The sequence below is a fragment of the Chiloscyllium plagiosum genome, chromosome 27, assembly GCF_004010195.1.
Source record: "Chiloscyllium plagiosum isolate BGI_BamShark_2017 chromosome 27, ASM401019v2, whole genome shotgun sequence".
NCBI lineage: Eukaryota > Metazoa > Chordata > Chondrichthyes > Orectolobiformes > Hemiscylliidae > Chiloscyllium > Chiloscyllium plagiosum.
The window spans coordinates 41,999,536-42,018,395 of NC_057736.1; the positions used below are offsets into that span (position 1 = coordinate 41,999,536).

The following is an 18,860-nucleotide window of genomic DNA, read 5'->3' on the forward strand; positions in this document are numbered from 1 at the left end:
TTGGTTTGGGGGTGGAGGGGGGGAACAGTGTTAGGCATGGTTTAGGAGTGGGCGAGGGGAGGTGTTGGACAGGGCTTTTTTGGGGGCTGGGGAGGGGTTTCACGCGCGGTATGCTGTGCTGCAGTCTCCTGAACAGTGACCAGACTTAATAGAATACTCCGAGCCCTAGAGGAAAGGCATTGAATCAATTAACCGATTAATCAATTACCCAAACGAAACAGTGCCCACCCATCTCGTTCGGAGAATCAAGGTTCCTCTGCATAAAGTAGCAGCTGTGTTATGGAGCTGCTGCTGGGAACACATTTATGTTTTATGAGAACTGGAATATGGGCATATTTGGACATTACTGGGTTTGCAAAGGATTTAGCAAGTGATTGCTTAGAACTGGAAAGTCAAAAGGTTCAAGAGACAGTAGTTTATTTGTGGTTTACAAAACATAAGCACCCATGGAAAACTGCGTTCAGAAAAGCATTGAAAATGAGATAGAAGTGGGGTCTTATTGCATTAATTGTTGACCAAATATACCTGGAATACCCTCATGGACCAAGCCTGTGACCTAGCAACAGCCTCTGGGCTGAAGTGATGGATGTTTTCTCTGCACAGACTGGGCAGTTGCTCGAGAAGTTTACAAAGACAAGCAATACCATCTCAGTCAATAAGAGTCAGAGCTTAGAGCTGAACACAGCATGCTCCATCTCTATGCGAAGTGGTTTGAAGAAACCTGAAGATTGCAAATATCAGCACTCCTACTTCCATCTCATCTGAAGTCTCGTCTGAAACGTTTCTATTATTCTGCAACCGTCAGCATTCAAATTCCATTGAAAAGAATTTTTTTTATACAAACTCCAAAGTGTCAAGCCAACTTTGCTGCCTAAATCCCCGCCCCCTCCTTAACCTAGAGACTTTTATCTTTCTTTGTTTATTTTTATTCCCCATCCTCAATGACCCTGCAGAGTCATGTATTATCTTGGTCCTTCTGTGTATAATGTGTGTGTGTTTGGGATGAAGGGGGATATTGGGGGTTAATTCACATGGGGCTTAGTTGATAATTAGTTCGTCACTTGCTCGAAACACATTTGCCTGTAGTGAACATGCTATTTTGAGTTTATTGAAAAGCCCGGTACAAGTATGCTTTGTTCCAGTTACTATTTTTGGTGATTGAAAAAGAATTTAAACTTTGATATGGCTTGTGAAGCAGTGGGACTCAATTTCCATCACACTTCTCCTGCCAGTTGAAACACCATACAAAGCTCTACGTGAACTAATTTTGATAAGTTTGTAAATCTTTAGGCATCACAAGGAAGATATACAGGCCATGGTGGGGGTGCAACCCAGATGCACCAAAATGATACTGGGACGAAAAGGGTTAGAAGAAGTTGCACGAATTAGTCTTGTAGGTAGAGAAGATTAATGGTTAAATGTACTGGAGATGCTAAAGACGATGAAAGGAGTTGGTCTGGTAACGAAGAAACTATTTCCTGTAATGAGGGAATCCAGGAAACAATCTTAAAATTAGATCAAGGCCATCAAAGGTATGTCAGGAAGTATTTCCTCACACAAAGGTTGGTGAAAATCTGGAATCCCTGCTCATCTAAAAAAAGCAACTGAAACTGGAAGTAATTGAGAAATTCAAAGCTGAGATTGATGACTCGTACTAGGTGAGAATGTTAATGGATAAGGAACAAAGCCAGGTAAGTAGAGTTAAGGTATAATTGAACGCTGGTGGAACAAGTTTGATTAATGTGCACTTTCACTGTAGAAAATCACGACTTGGCCCAATAGCAAAGGATTGGCACACTTCTCATTTTATTTAGATTTGCAAGTTAACAACGGGGCACTGGAGGTATTGGAAATGGGTTAACAAAGTGGGAAAACATTCATTATGAATAGCCATTTAACAATGTTAGAAGCATTCAGTATGTAAGGTCAGTTTAACAAGGTGGAAAGTATTCATTATGTGAAGCCAGTTAAGGGAAAAACATTTATTGTTTAACAGCAGATGGCTTAATCTTTCTTGTTGATGCTCGTTGACTGCAACATTCACCCAATATGTATGTTGCTTATCTGGATGCTCCTCCCTGTAAAATGACTATATAGTTCATTGAGAAACTGTTGTTCGAGAGAAGATCGGGAATCCATGTGCACATGGGTGATCATTCTCTCTCCCTCTAGGGCCCGGAATAAAGATGAAGGAGATAAAACTATACTGTCTCTGAGCGTTTTGCTTCGACTGAGGGGGGGAAACAGGATGACAATAGTGGTGTAGTCAGCAGGATCCAAATGACTGGTTACAATCGGACAGTGTCAGCGGCCACCCGGAACATTGGTACCTCGAGACAGACGGGCCCACAAGGTAAAATTTTAAACCTTTGTCCCTCTCGATATTTCTGTGTGCCAGAGATGGTCCTTCACTCAAATTGCTCTCTATTCTACAGATTCCTTGAACGGTAATTAGTTCAGTCGAGAGAGACAGTTTTGCAAGCACGCCGACAGGCAGAGATTCGAGTCTTCGGCACAGTACTGGGGTTTGGCTCCCCGGGGTGGGTTAATTTGAGTTTTGAGTTCTCTGGGTGGGTTAATTTAAGACTCAAGCCCCCTGTGTTTAACTGCAGCTCGTGCCCCTTGTGAGGAATAAAGTGAGAAATGGGTTAAGATTCCCTAGTGGCAAAATTTGAGGCTCTGCGAGTTTTGTTCTGGGGGAAGAGCGTGGCTTGGATTGCAGAGCCATGTGGTCCGCTGCAAGGGCTTTCTCTTTTTATAAGTGTAATTTCAGTGAGAGGATGCAAAAAAAAAACAAAAATAAAAATGAGCAATGCTGAAATTATGGTTGTACTAGTACTTGGGATGAAAAAGGAAAGTTTCAATCTCAATTGTGCCATGCTGTGTTTGGTATGTAAAAATTTTGGTTTGTTAAAATACTGGTTTGGAAAATCCTTTTAAGTAACTGTTTTGCCTTGTTTGAAACAGGATCTCAATTTAGTGTGTTTTGTGGGCTATGTAATGGGGCAGATTTTGTTTTTACAATGAAACTGTACAATATTATGTCCTTTTTAAAATTATCAAACTTGCAACCTTAAAACAAATTGATTCAGTACTTTGAGCCCCTGATTTGCTTCAAATCTACAATGCCTGTTTTAAAAAAGTCAGTGGTCATGCTTTAGCCAGAGGAGGGTACTGTATTAAAATACCTTTGCTGCTGCTGTGTTTTTAATGCAGAGCGTTCACAAAAAGAAGATTGCATTTTGAGTTTGATGTTTTGTTAAGATTTTCGAGAATATGAGAACTTGAGGCTGAGCTGTTTCAGTTCTGTTAATTAGTGTTATGATTTCATTGGCCCCCTTCATATTGCAAATTCAAAGCATGTTGATCTCGACCAAAGTTGCCACTGTAATTCTGACTTTTATTTGGAAAGTTTCATTTGGGGAACATGGTTTAAAATATTCAACATTTGTTTTCCACGAATATTTGAGACTTAAATCTGAACCGAAACTGCTTCTTCAATTGCTAAAGCACAGGAAACATTTGGTTGTTTTCTTGCTGTTCCAAATTTTGGAAATACTTTTCCTGACAGCTTTCACATTGGCCAAGTATCAATTTGTTAAAGGAAAATTATTTCTAATAACCTGAATGGGGTCCCCTGAGGGTTTGATTTTAGGATTATTGATTGATGTTTATAATTGACTGAATTGCTTTGACAGTACAATTTAGAAGTTTATGGATTGTAAACCAATTTGATGATGTCATAAATAGTAAACAGAATAAAAGACTTCAAGACGACTAAGAATGTTGAAACAGGCAGACACAATTTAGTGCAGTTAAATGTGTAACTGTCTTCATACTGATATCCACCTTGGTAAGGAAGGAACGAGACAGGAAATGCAGAGATACATTCAGTACCTAATATCTTTAGAGTTTCTCCATTCACAGGTAAGCACGCCTTCAGACCACTGCCCTCCACAACCTGATCTAACGGATCCAATCAGCTCCCCAGTCATGAGCATGAAAAGTGAATAAGCTAACAACCATGAAGAGGAGATTGGTACGCTTTTTGTAGGTGGCCTTTCTATGGACATTAAACCACATGAGCTTTATCTTGTCTTTCGATCATTTAGAGGATATGAAGGTTCACTGATCAACCTAACATCACAACAGCCAGTTGGCTTTGTTACATTTAACAGCAGAGCAAGAGCAGAAGGGCTTGCAGTGGTCATTAAGGACTGTGGTTTTAAGAACTTTACTGGTGAATTTTTTTCCACAGCAGATTTTGCAAACTCTATTTACTGCAATGGACTAGTAAGTTTTGTTATAATCAGTGTATGTTGTGTTTCAATAACTTGCTTAAATACTGGCTGTCAGAGTCCGGTTATCATGAGATGATAAAGAAGGGAATGAGAATATGTATAGGGTATAAGCAGGTAGGGAAAGTGTTAAGTTCTGAGTTTTGTGAAACAAGGTTCAGCTGAGCATGATGCAGATCAGATAAGAACTTACAGTTAACAATGAGGACCTGAAGGCAAGGGTAATGGGTTAACAAGTTGGAAAAGCAGTCATTGTGAAGAGTCATTTAACAAAATTAGAAGCATTCAATATATAAGGTCAATTTAACAAGGTGCAAGGTATTCATTATGAGAAGCCCATTAACAAGGTTAAGAACATTCATTGTGTAACAGCAGATGGCTTAATCTTTACTGTTGATGCTTGCTGATTGTAACGGTCACGCAATCAATATATATGTTGCCTTATCTGGATACTCCTCCCTGTAAAATGAAGTGAAAAGGGAAATGATTGGGATTAGTTTAGATAGAACCCTGGAGTGGGCATCAGCATAGCTGCCACTGATTTTATGATTTGGGAGAACTGGGTAGAAAGTTGGAAGATTCCAAAGATCGGGTAGGGAGGGTGTAGGAATTCCCCCAGACCTACAACAGCAAGTGAGTAAACCAACTCGTTAACATTTGGAAAAGTGCTTCTACTCCCACTGCACAGAAAGAGAAAGGAAATTATTACATCAAAATCAACAAATAATCTGCATTACTCCAACAAACCCTATAGTCAGGACTCCCTCACAGCTACTTGAGTAAAGTGGGATATCAAGTTAACAGCCCAAGAAATTCTGAATATTTATCATTCAATTCAGAAAGCAATGATCTTCCATTTTGAAGTTAAACTTTCGATTTGTATTTTGCTTAAGGAGATAGCAGATGTAACACATTGCCCAGCATCCCCATCATCAGACAGCTCTTGTCTTAACTCAAATTCTGAGGGTCTGGCAATTTTGACAGATACTCCCAATGGTTTCAAAGTGAGTAAATTTAACTTGGCAAAAGCTTGGGTCCAGTTGGGTAAGAATCTGGGGTAGAGTTGGAAGGGACTGTTTGTATGTGAGACAGGGTCACACAGAACAGAAGACTGAGTTCAAGTCCTGACTCGAGACCGATTGCTCTAAAGAGTTTCTGCTGATCGGGCTCTCCAAATGGCCCCAAGCTCGGGTCTGTTCAGAAGGCAGGAAATTACTCAAATACAATGTTTTTGGTAATACATCTGGCCTGTCATTACTCACAGGTTGGACTCAGCTTCCAGTATGACCAAGGGTGTGTAATAATCTCCAAATAGATTGATTTGAAAATATCTTTAGTCTGGCCAGTGAAGTATTGTTGCTGGCAGTGCAAATATACTTCAACAAGATTGAAGGTCTGAAACAGAGGAAAGGTAGAAAAAAGTTCTTAAAAACAGAACACTTGCTAACATGTTTCAGACTTGAATTCTGAGCTTAAAGAACTGAAGAAACTGGCTTGCTTTGGACTGGGATCCAGATTCAACCACAGAATTTGTTGCAGGCATTCCCTCTAAATTCTTCCTTCAAGTTAAGGAATGTGGACAACTACACAAAAAAAGGGACCAGATACTTCAGCTCTCCAGTGACTGAAAAGATTAGGAGGGTATGTTGACTGCCAATACAATAGACATTGATGTGAATATGCTTTGTCAAAATTTTAGTTTTACATTTATGAGAAAAGTTCTTAGAAATGCTGGGTGTTTCCACTTAATCTACTAAAACATTACCTGCATTCTGGTCATCAATGAATAGATCACATTGGACTGGGGTACCTAGTTCCTCATAGCATTCTCACCACAAACCAAGAGACTAACTGGCTCTTTAACTGGTCTGCAATAATCATGATTTACTCGGAAACTGCAGTACAACGACCACCTCATATGCTCACAGCGCATTCTTTTAAAAACCGAGCAAATTTCAAAACGTACAATTACCGAACAATACTCCCACAAAATAGCATTCTTTTCATGTCCAGAGGAAGCTGCTGAAGTGGAACTATTCTCAGTCCAACACAATTCTGACAATAACCCTGGATCCAGGATGGGGAAGGGTGCAGACAAGGTGGTCACCAGTCAGTGGAAACTTCCTTCCCAGTGGCTATTCCAATCAAAGTGAACTTCCATTTCCAAAGAAAACACAAGCAACATTTAACCCCACAGTCTGTACTGGGTAGCTGTCAAGCTGAAATGGGACATTTAGCCCTTAGCCTACTCCACCACTCAGCAAGTTTTCTGTTCAATTCCACTTCCAAGCAATACCACCATGCTTCTTAGTTTTTGAGAAGCTATTAACCTTTCCTTACTATACCTAATCACTGATCATCCACTGCTTTCTGGTGTGTACAATGTTTGAAAAAAGTTGTTTTTTTTCCTTCCATTAGCTCTAAATGTAAAGTCCTTTAAGAATGTTATGTTTCAATTAAATCAATTCTCATTCTTCTAAACTCCAAGGAACAACAGACATGGCTGCTCAATCTCCCCTCATCCCACTCAACCCCATAAACTTTCAGCACATCACATCCAGGCTATGTCCTCCCTCAGATAAGGAGCATGTGGTATTGCACACAGTACTCAAAGTGTGACAAAGTCCTTGTATAAAATCATTCTTAAAAAATTCCAATCCATTCATAACAACAGGCAGTACACCACTTGTCTTCCTCATTACTTAATTTAATACATATCCACTTTGAGGTTCATACACAAGCAACTGTCAGTCAGAATGTCGATCAGAAATGCCACAGAAAAACTGCATTCTTTCCTGTTAAAATGACCAACATTGCTGCACTCAAAAAAGTTTAAGGCAAATCACAATCCTATTTCCAGAAACCCCTGCATTGTATAGATATTTCAGCTAAAGCTAACACAAAGTGCTTGGAGTTGAGCCATCTGCTTCCAGTTAGTTCCAGTCAAGAGAAAACCCCAAGATCCATTCTGTTAAAATGGGTTCTTTTAGTTGCTTCTTCAGTCAAAATGGATAAGCTGAAGGAGCTGTTAGCTTAATGCAATTTCAATTAACACAACGAGATGGGCCCTCAGTACATGAAATCTCATGAGTGAAATGAGAGCTTGTTCAATTACAAATATACAATTCTGAGATTCTAATCAATTTCTATTAATCTGTCCAGGGACAGAAGGACTTAAGGCTGAGCTAGCTGTCCACGTCAAACCATCCATGTCTAACTCTAAACGGTTAGCTGGAAAGAAGCCTACACTTCACCGCTAAGACCAGTTCACCGAAGAAACCATTACTGGGCACTGACCTCTGGAAATTTGTAACTCACATGAACTGATTTTCAATGCTTCTACATTTACCAAAATCTGTAACTCATAACTTTGATTCTGCATTCCTTAATTTTCTGACTGCTTATATGTGCAAATGAAGCTGCATGGCAATTCCGCCAATTTTCCATTTTTAAAAATTAACCCCCTATCTTTGATTTCACCTTCAAGGATTTTGTTGTGGGTAGTTTTTGTTTAAAATTTGGAATTCAAAACCCAAGTTTTGGTAAACACACTCTTGCTTACCTTAATAGCCGATAGGATATAAAAAGGGAAAGGAGTAAATCAAACAATACTTCGCTGTCTCAGACCTAAGAGAGGGAAATCAATCATAATTTAAAATTAGGCCCAATCTCCCTTTGTCTGTTAGAACATTCAGTTACTTCTGAAGGCAAACTTTCCCCAAACTCTCAACATTCAAAAGATATACTGCTTTAGTTATACAATCAAAATGAATACCTCCACACTTCATGATGCATTCCATGTGCCACGTTCTTCTGCGCACACACCTGTCTACAGGTCTTTCCAACCTCTTCCAGACTTATCTGTTGAATTCTAACCCAGTTTATATCTACCTTAGTACTGTCATCAAGCTTAAAAAAAAGGACTGAGTATAGATTATCAAGCACTAATATCCAATCAGTGAGCCTTGCAATATCCCGCTCATAGCCTGAAAATATCCCAGTTACTCCTCCTGCTGCTTCCGCCTGCTATAATTGTTGTAAAGGTAAAGATATCTTGATAGCAGAGATACATTTGTCGTAGATCTAACTTGTACTGAATCTGCCCTCTCAATGTTTTACACCCAAACCTGGGAAGGAAAAACCATAGTTCAATTACAACATTTAAAAGGCATCTGGATGGTTGTATTTATAGGCAGGGTTTAGAGGGATATGGACCAAATGCTGGCAAATAGGACTCTATTCATTTAAGATATCTGGTCAGCATGGGCGGGTTGGACAGAAGGGTCTGCTTCCATGTTGTACAACTTTATGGCTCTATTCTATTTTAAGGCTAACTGCACATCGCTCTGAACAAACACATGAGCAAGAACTACTTTGGATCTACTCTAGCAAAGTACATGCAGGTTTTATGAACCACAATCCTGGCCTAATCTTCCATTTTTTACCATTAAATGAATAATAACAGACCCTAAAATTATAGCAATCAAACCACCCAGTCTACAATGAAATTACATTGTGCAAATTAGCTAAATACAACTCGCTTCTATGTCTATTATAAACAGCAACACAAAAAGATTCAATCACAATTGCAAGCATCAGTATCCCTCAAAGTACATTTCTAATTATTGGGACATTAAAAAGGCCACAGTCTGAGAAGAGAAATGAAGTTGATAATGTCAATGTCAGATCTTTCAGAAATGAATTCCAACATACTACAGTGGTGATCCAAACAAGTTTCTGGTGGGGACCTACATGCAATATTCCTTGTAGAAACCAGAGATTCTTGTGGTGGGACAAGTCACCAATATTCGGATTTAAAATCCTCCAGTCGCTGGTATGAATCAACAATCCTAACATTAATGATTGGCTGCTGCTTACCTACCGCTTAACAGGGCTCAATCTCAGGATGCCACAGCAACCTGCCAAAGAACACAAACTCATGGTTAGTGTGATGGTAGCAACATTTCATGCAAATTAAAAACACACACTGCAGTGAAGGGGAGGAAGAGGGACAGTTCCATTGAATTGTATTAGCTTGGCCCATTTGGCACTGTCAGTTGTGTCATGGGCTCTAAACGACATCAAAACTGATACTACAGTGTATTATTAAAGAGGTATTGCATTGCTGAAAGCATTGTCATGAGTACAGGATGTAAAACGAAGGCCCAATCTCTATGTCCCAGTCTATGTAAAAGTTCAAAGAGTCCTGAACAATATCCATCTCTGAACTAATGGGTTTTTAAAAAATCATTGTACAAATGCTCATAAATGAAAACACCTGTGTGCTAACTGCCTGCTGCACTTGTTATATTGGTTATGATCCCAGTTAATGTCATTACTGGATGAGTCAGATCCCAGATTGAAATCAGGCTGAATAGATCATATTTTGTTTTTTGTCCTGTTTTAATGAGTTGGACTCTCACTAAGGCAGAAGGTGAAGCTCCAGATATGGGCTCAATAACAAAACAGAACAAAGCAAACTAGGTGTATATAACATGCACAAAGATTTTGAAACATATGATAAAAAGTATAATCCCACTAATCCAAAAAGCACCTCTTTACAGTATTCACACTAAAGAGATTCTCTTCTCTAATACTTCTATGTGGCTTAAATTAACTGTGGCTTCAACTCCTAGTCTTCAGAATCAGACAGCCTGTTCCTGGAGCCTTCGGGATTAAGCTTAAACTTAGTCAGCTTCAACCAACACCTTCAACATTTTAACCAAACACTTTTGTTCTGGAGCTTTTACTGAATGGCTTACATTGAGATGATCCATTTCTTAACAATTCTGACTACACTTCCTTTCTCAGGAGCAACTACCTAACGCAGCCACCTTTAGCCAAGTACTCTGTCGAACTGCCCAAACTAAAACTAAAACAAAAATCCAGATATTTCCCTAATCAAAAGAAAAAGATCAATTCCTGATCCTCATTCTGGAGCCTAATGCACAATTGTTTACTTTGTTCACTCCTAAACCTCTTCCAATGTAAACACAAAACCATTCTCTCTCAAAAGATTCTCTCTCCCACCATGTAAATGAAATCACTATGTCTACAGAAATACTTGCATGTTAATCATTAAACTCTAACATCGACAAAATCCACAATTCAAACTGAAACATTCAAACTCAAAAATAAATGATATTAACAAATAAATCACAAACCTTTAATGGTGACTACATGAAGTATATTATCTGTTAAGCATTTTAGATGCTTCAAAGTCACAAAAAGTACTACTATAAGACAGTTTTCTCTCCTTGAATAGGTTTCTGGAGTAGAGTGGTGCTGGAAAAGCACAGTTCAGGCAGCATCCGAGGAGCAGTAAAATCGACGTTTCGGGCAAAAGCCCTTCATCAGGAATTCAGGGCATGTATTCCTGGTGAAGGGCTTTTGCCCGAAACGTCGATTTTACTGCCCCTCAGATGCTGCCTGAACTGCTGTGCTTTTCCAGCACCACTCTACTCCAGAATCTGGTTTCCAGCATCTGCAGTCATTGTTTTTACCTTTCTCCTTGAATAGTTGAGGCAAATGTCAAACCTAGATGGGTTGTACTTGGTGAATGCTGATACGTGTTAAATGAGGATATAGTGATCAATTCAGAGAAGTGAATGTGAAAGACAATAAGATGCAGATTAGGTCGGTCACTTAACTTGGAGAGATTTAGCTGTGTGGAGAACTGGCCACAGCATCTACCTGAATAAGAACCGTGACAACAAAATTTTGTTTGTAATTCACTTTGGAACTCAGTACGAAAGGAGCCACATTATCAGTACTTCCTTGCTCATGCAGCCAATTACCCAAATTATAAACAGGTGAGATGGTCTTCAGAGAAGTAGAATGGATCCATAATATTCAACGCTATCCTTACATACATCTCATTATATGGATGAAATTTTTAAGTTGAGTTGCATATTACCATCACAAATAGACACACATTGTGCATAATATTCAATTCATTCAACACTGCAACTTGCTGTCAACATGCAATGATGGACCAATGCCTCCGAGATTTAAACATGTAACAGAGCTCATAAAAAGGTTCATCCAGACATAGATTTTTCTAAACATAGTCTAGCATCATCCTGCTGGATGTTTCACATTTCAAATCAGGATGCTGCAATCTCATGCACTTCTTATATTTCATTGAAATCCCAGGGAGGTAGAGATGTTCAAACACTGGGTGAGAAACTGTTCACATTCTCTCCCCATTCAACCTTAGTTAGAGGCTGCTAAGCTCGCTAATCTGCTAACCAACTCAACTTTGAAGTATAGATATTATTCAAACTTTCCTTATTCTCCAGTGCAAATTCAGAGAATGTACAGAGATTAGATATTTCTACTTTGCCTCCACAGATAAACCCTGCCTGAAGATGCTGGCTCATGAAATATGTAGCTTAGCCAACACCTCCCTGGTTTAATGCCTAAGTACAAAACGACCTCGATTATCCAAATGAGACCGGCAGAGAGTATTTTGTTCAGATAACAGAGTTCAGATAACGGATTGTTCGGATAATGGATAGCATTTTTACAGGACCTTGGGATTTTGTTTGGATAACCCGAAATTCAGATGATTGATGTTCAGATAGTCAAGGTTGTACTCTATAGAGTATGAATAGAAAATACAATCGAGTTGTCATGATACTGTAGCTTTAAGGGGTGTGTTTTGTCCTCGATTCTTTTCGAGAAATATTGGGGGGCATGTTACGGGCAGTCTAGGAGAAGATAAACTATTTGAGAGGATTCAGATTTTTTTAAAAGTTGGAACAATAGAAGTCGTCTGATTAAGTGTGATCAAGTCCTCAGATCCAGGATTTTTAGTTTAGCTTTCAGCAGTTGTTGTTGGGGTTTCAGCAGGGGGAAAGGCAGTGAATTCCTCATGGCTGCTACACATTCTGGAGTTTTCTCTCAGAATTGCCTTTTGATGTTCTTTCCTCCTGGACTGGAGAACTGCATGTGAGACAGTTTGTTTTCTGAATTTGCCATTTTGCCACAGGTCTGTTTATGGACTGTTCCTATATTGAATTAGCTACTATTTAGCAGCACAATAATCTAGCGGTGGTTCTGTTCGCCGAGCTGGAAGTTTTTGTTGCAAACGTTTCGTCCCCTAACTAGGTGACATCCTCAGTGCTTGGGAGCATCCTGTGAAGCGCTTCTGTGGTGTTTCCGCCGGCATTTATAGTGGCCTGTCCCTGCCGCTTCCGGTTGTCAGTTTCAGCTGTCCGTTGTAGTGGCCGGTATATTGGGTCCAGGTCGATGTGTTTGTTGATGGAGTTTGTGGATGAGTGCCATGCTTCTAGGAATTCCCTGGCTGTTCTTTGTTTGGCTTGCCCTATAATGGTAGTGTTGTCCCATTCGAATTCATGTTGCTTGTCGTCTGTGTGTGCGGCTACTAGGGATAGCTGGTCGTGTCATTTCGTGGCTAGTTGATGTTCGTGGATGCGGATCGTTAGCTGTCTTCCTGTTTGTCCTATATCGTGTTTTGTGCAGTCCTTGCATGGGATTTTGTACACTACATTAGTTTTGCTCAGGTTGGGTATCGGGTCCTTCGTTCTGGTGAGTTGTTGTCTGAGTGTGGTTGTTGGTTTGTGTGCTGTTATAAGTCCTAGTGGTCGCACTAGTCTGGCTGTCAATTCAGAGATGTTCTTGATGTATGGTAGTGTGGCTAGTCCTTTGGGTTGCGGCATGTCCTCGTTCCGTTGTCTTTCTCTTAGGCATCTGTTGATGAAATTGCAGCACACCAGAACTGCAAAAAGAGGAACACCTATACAAGGTATTCGCCAAAAACGGATATCCTCGCAATTTCATCAACAGATGCCTAAGGAATTCCTAGAAGCATGGCACTCATCCACAAACTCCATCAACAAACACATCGACCTGGACCCAATATACCGGCCACTACAGCGGACAGCTGAAACTGACAACCGGAAGCGGCAGGGACAGGCCACTATAAATGCCGGAGGAAACACCACAGAAGTGCTTCACAGGAGGCTCCCAAGCACTGAGGATGTCACCTAGACAGGGGACGAAACGTTGGCAACAAAAACTTCCAGCTCGGTGAACAGAACCACAGCAACGAGCACCCGAGCTACAAATCTTCTCACAAACTTTGAAATCCTGTTAAATTTTCCAATGGAGTTAAGTTATTCCAAGTTCCTTTTTTTGTTTATTTTAACTATAGTGTTTGAATAAATTTGCTTAACGTTGAGTTGCTTGACCAATCGAATTGCATTTATCATTGAAATAAGAAAAAGTTGGGTCTAGGCTGCTATCATCTTACTATATTCTGAGAGGTCTGGTCTGATTCATAACACAATTGATAATAGGTCTCATGATCACTATTACTGAAACTAATTTGAAACTCCAGATTTTATTAATTGACGTTAAATTACACCCACCATCTGCCAAGATGGGATTTTATCCCAAGCCCCAAAAGCACGAATTACTAGCCCAGTGACACCAACACCACACTGCTCCATCTCCAAAGTGGAAATGGCAGGAAACAACAATAGCTGCACCTATACTAGGTATTCTGCATCAGAAGAATAAGGCTAGACCTAAGCTATTACCAAGTTCTGCACATCTGTCAATATCAGAGGAACCAGGTTATATCATCAGCTATCACCAGGCTCTATAGCAGTTTAATACTTACCTCAAATTACAACTACTGAATTTGCTCAGTCTATAATGCGGGTTTAGGATGCTTTCAGCTCTCTCAAAGTTCAGCATGAAATCACTCCAATCAAAGGCCATTAAACAATGGCTTCAGATCAGAAAACTGCACACAGTAAATAAGATGTTTCGGTTGCCCTTTGTAATGTTATTGCAAACGTGCATTTACTATCAGAATAAAAACATGCAACAAACACTATTTCCAAAATCCAGTGTTCATAACTTGGCTTTCTACACCATCAATGTTTAATATGGGCCAATAAAGAGAAAGTACAGTGGATATACAGTGCACCTCTCTCTTTCCCATACCCATGGGGAGGTATGCTCCAGGACCTACCGCAGAGCTTGAAACCATGGATGGGAGTGAACCCATTCATTTCAATGGGAAATGTATGTTGCCGGCAGCCTCCTGGTTCGGGAATGTTCCCTATAATGTGTTCTGGCTGTGATAAACCACGGGTAACTGAAACCGCGGAAAATGATTCTGCGGATACAGGGGTCGCCCTGTAGTTACAATAAGATAACACTCAAATGTGCCACCACATCTGCACCACAAACAGATAAGGACCACAGTTGATCGAATTGTTATTGAATGACGAATTTGACAGCAACTCAACTAATTAAGAACATACAGGAGGCACTGGAAAGCGGGTATGGAGGCTAAAGTACAGCACAAACACAGCAATGACAAGCTGGGCTGAAGGGACTGCTTGGAGCATGTTATTCAAGAGGTGGAAAAGGGAAAGGTTACAAAACATCTGCCTACATAACCAAGCGAAACAGATTTCATCCAGTTTCAATCTGCAGCCCACCTAACCAATAGGCAGTGTATAACTCACATATGGTCAATCTATTGCACTCTCAGCTACCTTCCCCCCAACTTCACCCCCCCCCCCTCTCATTTATCTCTTCACCCCCTCAGCTCACAAGCCTCATTCCTGATGAAGAGCTCTTGCCCGAAACGTCGATTCTTATGTTCCTCGGATGATGCCTGATCTTTTCCAGCACCCCACTCTCGACTCACATGTGCTCAATCTGGTTGTTCAGTTTATTGGGCGCTTTACAAACACAGCAACTAGAGATGGGATAGGGTCAGGTTGGAGGACAACATTATGCTTAAAACGTGGGGGTTGAGTGCAGAAAATCAGATATCACAACTGTGCCAACAACGAAGTTATCAAAGTCAAAGAATGAGTTTCTTCAACTCATTCAGTGAGGAGCAGTGTCACCAAACCACATGCTTTCTCTTTCACACATTTAATCCGGTGGATGCTAGTTAAGGGCCTAGCTCATGTTTTTCTCTAATTCAACAGCAGGGGAAAAGTGAAATTGCACCTAATTTCCAATACATAATAGTTTTTTTAAACTCACTCACGCAATAGATATACCTAATAACATTATTCAAAAATATAAACCCCAACATGCATTATTTTTAAAGTTTCCAATTATCTTCAACAACAACAAATAATGAGCACTCTATAACACCATGGTGTAGGCTTTAAAGATCTATTTGGCATGACACAAAAATGTGTCATTCATTCTTACTTCAAGTTTCCAGCTCCACTCGCTGCACCTCAATACTGCACTGGTTATCAAAAAGTCACATTTAGTAAGACTAAATACAGATGTTCTATCGTACATTAAAACATTCCTGGAATGCTTATAAGATGCAAAGCCTCAGAAGCAAAAGGTTTGAGAAACTCTACAAGAGATCCTTTGCAATGCAAACAAATGTCTGCACCCAACATCTTTTAGTTGGAGGAAACCTTCTCATAATAACTCCTACTTCCAGAAAAGCATCTTAAAGACAATGAAACAAAGGCTTTACAATGTTGAGAACTTTCTCACGTGTCTCACTAGCTTGAAAACTATTTCAGATTCAGAATCCACTGTCTGCCATCAAATAGTCTTAAACTTACTTAAATTCACATTTGTAATATTTTCCTTCTATGCTCTCAAGGATAGATTAGATTACTTAGTGTGGAAACAGGCCCTTCGGCCCTACAAGTCCATACCGACTCGCCGAAGCGCAACCCACCCAGACCCATTCCCCTACATTTATCCCTGCACCTAACACCGGAGCACCCAGAGGAAACCCATGCAGACATGGGGAGAATATGTAAACTCCACACAGTCAGCCGCCTGAGGTGGGAATTGAACCCGGGTCTCTGGCGCTGTGAGGCAGCAGTGCTAACCATTGTGCCACCGTACTGCCCACTAAGGAGAATCCTCTTCTCAAAATAGCACAGAAAGGAAAGACAGGAGAAAGAGGAATCTTGCAGTCATTCATCACCTTTCCAAATTTCTCAGGGGTCCTTTTAATTGATCCATGAAAAGTGATTCACTTTGAATTGAAGCAAAAAAAATGCAGCAGCCATTTTGTACACACCAACATCTCATAGCATTGAGATGAATGACCTGATAATTATTTTCAGCGTGGCTGCTACAGTGTGGGTTAATGCCCTTGATCACTGCAAAAATACCCTGCTCCTTTGTGAATGGTGCCTTTTAGTATCTGTTCATGACCCATGATCTGTGTTCAGATCTGCAAACAGCAGTGAATAAAGCAAGTGAACCTCCCTGTATTCCCAAAGAAACATCAGGGGACCCTTACACACTGATGAAATAAATGATCTTACAACAGCATAATTCAAGAGAAGGAAGGCAAATATCAGCAATTCGGTTCAAACCAAAAACCCAGCAAACAGCCCAATGTCAAAAAGACAAGAACTGTAAATCTATGAAAAAGCTATGCTGTCAACATTTCAAAAGCTAATCATATTTCTAACTCAACAAACCAGTCACAAATTCCAAGAATATTTAGGATCAGGTTGATCCTGGTTGAGGCATTAAGCGAATTCCACATCCTCCCTCAGACCTATTCAGTGACTGATCCATGGAAGCTAATGCAGTACAGGGAGCTACGCTATGAGTTGAAGTCAGGCACAGGAGCCTTGTCTGCTGGCGGTAGCCAAACTCTAGGCCTCTAGCTCATTGGTGCTTGGTATTAGATATGGTCTATAGACTGAAAACAACAGGTCCAACAACTGCACATGCTGCATCACTTCCAGTGTGTCAGTACCCTGGAATTCACAGCGCAAGAGGTGCAGTCAGTCTAATTGGGATATAAAGGCTTTGTGGAAAAAGGCACAGCAAAAGCACAAATTATGCAGTAATACAGGACATTAGAAAAGTAACACATAAATCACTTGTTGCATGATTTCTATCTGACCCTGAGGTCCTAAGAAGTGAACACATAGCAAAAGGAGTTAATGTTTTGGCAGGAAATAGATGTTGTTTTACTGATCCCAAAAAACATGTTTGACGAAAACTGAAATGCAAATTTACAGCAATGACTTTAACTGTTACTGTTTTGCTTTCCTTTCACACATTGAAAACCATTTGAAACGGTGTACACAGCAGTGTCACCAAACAACACCATTTTGCTTTCAAAATCCGTCATATGTTTTAACAGGCAGTGAAATTCCCTTCATCCCCGTAGGAAAACAGGAGATGATCACAACAAATGACAGAAGAGAATATCACATGTCAATTTCAGACTGGGCACAGTCCAGTTTGATTATTTCTCTCACCTCGCCAATAGGACAACCTTTGCTACCTTATCCAATTGATCGTTGCTCACACCAGTCAAAGGTGTTTGCTTACTGGCAGGATGTACGACTGATAGGGCAGTGACACCAAAATGCTCAAATCCTATCCTCAACTGCGGCCTTCACACACTTGCAACAGGACTCACTTCAAAGATAACAGAAGCAGAAATCATGGCTCAGCCCTATATGGGATCACAGCACAATGAAGACAGCAAAGTAACTACTGAGATCAGTAAAGGGCACCAATCAAATAGATGTTTTTAATAGACAAGTAGACATAGACATTTGAAATTAAATGGCACAATTTAAAATGTGGTGCAGACACAAAGACTTAGGATTATCTTACACACAAATGCAAAGCTTTTGACAGCTGCAGGACAGTAAACAAGTTGATAAACAAACCTGCAAGGGTTCCTCCATGATTTGTGTGTTTCGTGAAGTACCTCATCTTTCATCACTCACTGGCAGCCACAACCTCAACAATTTAAGCCCCAAGTTCTAGATTTTTCTTTCTCAACCTTTCTATCACATTCTCCTCAGAAAGTATCTCTTTGACCAATCTTTTGGTCAGATAGCCTCCCTCTTTGGTTGTGTCAATATTTGCTTTATTCCATTTCTGTGAAGCATTTTGTAAAGCAGCGATTAGGCTGTATTTGGGTTATTCTGCACTATTCTAAGCACCACACATTGAAGCAGCGGCCAAGGTCCTATCACTACAAACATCAAAAGGGCAGGGCAACTAAAGTACAGAACTCTATTGTCAGATAATGATGTAGGTGTACAGAACTTCTTTGTAGCAGCCATCTAAATTCACAAAGCAAACAAAGCCCGCACTAGGTGCAAAGTGGGCAAAATCTAGCCAGTATACATTTAACAGATTTGGGAACCCAAGAATGCCAAAGGGGTCTGACAGTGAGGTGTTGTGAAAAAACAAGACTGAGAAAAATAACCCAGTCAATCAACTTGCAGTTAGTTAATTATTAAATGCATGCAGCTCACCATGAACTGCAGCAAGGGGAAAATGACAGCTCTCAGTTTGGGAAAGGTACAGCTTAATGGGGGAGAAGGGAAAGACTCGGTAGCGGGGGAAGCTGGCCGTCAGGGGTGGCATGAGGTGTCTGGGTTTTTGAGGGGTGGGCAAACCAGCTGTTTTTTTGGGAGGGGGTGTGTACTTGGGCATGGGGCAGCAGAGTTATCCAGGTTGGTGGAATAGCAGGTGCTGGGCAGGGGAAGAGAAGGGCTGGGGGGAGTGGGTGTGAGAAAAGGTGAAGGGGTTTAAACA

At 40.4% G+C, this 18,860-nt stretch overlaps 1 protein-coding gene across 7 annotated transcripts in view; it reads right to left on the minus strand.

Moving 5' to 3' along the window:
• Nucleotides 1-18,860, minus strand: part of LOC122563745 (thyroid hormone receptor-associated protein 3-like) — a 113,403-nt gene that overhangs the window by 93,204 nt on the left and 1,339 nt on the right. For 4 of the 7 annotated variants that reach the window (XM_043717928.1, XM_043717926.1, XM_043717930.1 and 1 more), the window contains exon 2: nt 9,181-9,217. The exons of 2 other annotated variants lie outside the window; for them this stretch is intronic. The gene's annotated coding sequence lies outside the window, so the exon portion shown is untranslated. Of the gene's footprint in view, nt 1-9,176; nt 9,218-18,860 lie in introns of all 7 variants that reach the window. One more of the 7 variants, XM_043717923.1, reaches the window with a different exon arrangement.